This window comes from Solanum tuberosum, unplaced genomic scaffold (genome assembly GCF_000226075.1).
Source record: "Solanum tuberosum cultivar DM 1-3 516 R44 unplaced genomic scaffold, SolTub_3.0 scf00338, whole genome shotgun sequence".
Taxonomy (NCBI): domain Eukaryota; kingdom Viridiplantae; phylum Streptophyta; class Magnoliopsida; order Solanales; family Solanaceae; genus Solanum; species Solanum tuberosum.
Genome location: NW_006239263.1, coordinates 144,013 through 147,739, shown reverse-complemented (window position 1 = coordinate 147,739; position 3,727 = coordinate 144,013). Strand labels below are relative to the sequence as shown.

Below are 3,727 nucleotides of genomic sequence, written 5' to 3'. Positions count from 1 at the left end.
AAACAAACCTACATGTATAATGCTGATTTGAATATGCAAACATGTATTGAGAGAATGAAAGAAGAGAGAGGGAGAAGATGAAGGAAGAAAGATGGTTGGGTGGGGGTGGGGGCAATGTGAGATGTAAGAAAGAGGAATGGGTAGGGATGGGGGCAATGTCAGATGTAAGAAAGAGGGAGAAGAAAGAGGAATGGGTGGGGGTGGGGGGCAACGACAGATGGAAGAAAGAGGGAGAAGGAAAGAGGGTTGGTGGACGTTTGGGAGGAGGAGATTTGACTTGTTAATGGACCATTAATTAAAGAGTTTAAATTTAAGATAATTGTTTAATATCATATTTAAGGGATTTTTGTATCTGATTAAATTTTTTAAAATATATGGTATAAATATTAAAAGAGGCCCTATTAGTATTTCTATTGGATGATGATATAGTTGATTACTACACACCAACCATACATGGTATGTTTTATTTATTAGGATTAAAATAATTATTATTTGTACTATATTTTCAATCAAAAAAATATTTTTATTGATGATATAGAGACATATAATCTTGATATGTGTTCCAAATTAATTACTCCCTCCGTTTCACAAAGAATGACCTCATTTCCTTTTTAGTCAGTTTCAAAAAGAATGACCTCTTTCCTTTTTTGGTAACATTTTACTTTTTGCTTTCCACGTGGCATGTTTAAGACCACAAGATTAAGGGCAATTTTGTACATTTGACATAACTCTAATTTAGGACCACAAGATTCAAAAGTCTTTTTTATTTACTTAAACTTCGTGCCAAGTCAAACCAGGTCATTCTTTATGAAACAGAGGGAGTATGTATTTTGGTCCTATGTACTATACAGGCGAGCATGAGTCATGTTGAATTTAACCTACATTTGCTTGTTGAACTATATCAATTTATTATTGACATAAGATGTTGCAAGAAAAGAAAAAAATTGTATTATTACACGTGAAATCAACATGATATGAATCTCTCTATTTTAATAATAATAAAAAAAGACAAGTTTAACGACGGTTTTATGATCACTTTTGGTTTGTCGTCAAACTTATGGAAGAGATTATTCGTACCAAGTGGAAGGAATATAGTAAAAAACAGCTAGTTACTACTAGTGTTAACTAATGATCTTTGTAAAATTGTATGTGTTTTTAAAATTTATGATAACATTTAATCACAAGCATTTTATTATAAAAGAACACAGAGATATGAGATTCATTAATACGACGCGCCTTAGAATATACTGATACCTCTCTTGTTTTTTATTTATAATTTTGCTCATTTGGTAAAATTCGATATATAAATATTAATTGGAAAAGTTGATAGTTTTTACAAATAGTAAAATTTTTATATTTACAAAAAAAAAAGTATAACTTAAAAATAATCTAAATTAGATATTCAAACAAAGTTTTAATTTCAAATCAACATAAATTTAAATTATTAATTTTAAATCATTTTTGGACTCTAACAATTGCTCTGAATTTGGGGCAGTAAATATTGATTATTTATGAGCAAATGGTGCCTATAATAATGTATTTATAACAAACCATATCAAAATATGATGAGATATAAAAGATTTGGTCGACAATAATTAAATATGACAGTGTGAAAGAGGCCCTATTAGTATTTCTACTGGATGATGATATAGTTGATTACTACACTCCAACCATACATGGTATGTTTTATTTATTAGGATTAAAATAATCATTATTTGTACTATATTTTCAATCAAAAAAATATTTGTATTGATGATATAGAGACATATAATCTTGATATGTGTTCCAAATTAATTATTTTGGTCCTATGTACTATACAGGTGTGCATGAGTCGTGTTGAATTTAATATTGGCGGAGTTAGGTAGGGATTCGTGGGTTCAGATGAATCCAATTGTTTTAGCCTTTACTGTAGATTGTACTAGAAAATTAAATAAATATATATATGTATATTAACTTGTGAACCCCTAATAAAATTGATTGACGGTTCACTGCTAAGGAAGAGACCGTGGATTATCTATGCATCAAAGTGATTAAGCAAACATCAATTACAACAGCTTTTAAAGTTATGAAATCACATATTGCTCTCATCCTGCTCTTTTCACTTGCCCTGGTATGTGTTCTCAGTTGTTCTGAATAAAGTTATTTGATATATGCTATTAGTGGAAGGTGATAGATATTTCGTAGAATCAGTAGAGATGTACGTAAATTGGCTTCGAACATCATGATTACAAGTCTAATTAAAAAGAATCCATTTTTGCTTTTTAATTAGCTAGCATAATTGACATTTGATTAATTTTTCTACAAATTACCTAGCAGCTTTAGCCCATTTAGTTAGGGACTTAATTAATCTACTTACAAGAATCATTCATCTATATATGTAACATGAATATTGATATATTTCTGAAATTTCTTTAAATTCCACTGATACATAAACATACACTCAAATTTGACATTATTTCATGTAAACACTTCAATTTTGAACATTCCAACTTACAAGATATTGGTCATGTAGACACCTTCAGAGTATATGTGTCACATTAAAGTCGAGTGTCTACGAGACACAATAAGGATGGGTTGGATTGTTTATTTAACAGTTGAGACCAAGTTGAGATGTCTAGATCGATGTACATGTACTCTCAAAATTGGAGTACTTACGTGTCTGCTTAGACAAACTTTTTAATGTATCTTCATATATTATGCCATGTATGAACTATGTACTCATAAAGAATTAATTAATCCATATATATAGCTTGGGATTAAACAATTTTTTTCCACTTTTGGGCAGTACACTGATGCAAGAAAAGACCCTGGAGAATACTGGAGAGATGTGATGAAAGATGAGCCAATGCCTAAAGCAATCCAACATCTTATGCCTCAGCCACATAAAGAAAAAAACGATTGTCACAAATCATCTTTTGAGCCAATTCCTAATGTATCTAATTACCATAATGATGAGGATGGTCTCAAACAAGAAAAGGATTTCGAGCCAAGGCCAAATGTATCTGGTTATCATGATGAAGATGTTGGTCTCAAACAAAGAAAAAGATTTCGAGCCAAGGCCAAATGTATCTGGTTATCATGATGAAGATGTTGGTCTCAAACAAGAAAAAGATTTTGAGCCAAGGCCAAATGTATCTAGTTATCATGATGATGACAACGTTGGTCTCAAACAAAAAATAAAATTCGAGCCAAGGCCAAATGTATCTAGTTATCATGATGATGACAATGTTGGTCTCAAAAAAAAAAAAAAATTTAAGCCAAGGCCTACCGTAATTGATAATATGGCATATAAAGAGTACTATGTGTGAGAGATTGTCTTCTTGCTCTTTTTGTGCCTCCCAATGTTAAATGGATCATGAATAAAAAATTACTACTTGATGGTTGTATTTAAATTTCTCTTGAATTTAATAGTAGTATTATTCCTAAATCTAAACTTACTTTTCTTTTCGGTCAGTCCAAAAAAATGAATCACACTAATTTCAAAAATCTTTCTTTCTTAAACTTCGTGTCTAGTCAAAACGATATGATGAACCTCTCGATGTACCACAAGAAAATGAGCACCAAAATCGTATTAATTTCCGCTAAAAATTAAATTTGATTTGGCTAAGCACTTCCCAAGCTGAAACATAGCTAGGGATTATTCACTGATTGAATCCCTAATTAAATCATAATCCCTGGAGGGAAAATGATTAGGAGTAATATTGGTACTACTAGATGCAAAGCCCTA

The 3,727-nt window shown here is 30.9% G+C and overlaps 1 pseudogene; it reads left to right on the top strand.

The window, feature by feature from the left end:
• The first annotated feature begins 2,034 nt into the window (after window positions 1-2,034).
• Window positions 2,035-3,392, top strand: LOC102579585 (organ-specific protein P4-like; annotated as a pseudogene).
• Window positions 3,393-3,727: the final 335 nt, after the last annotated feature.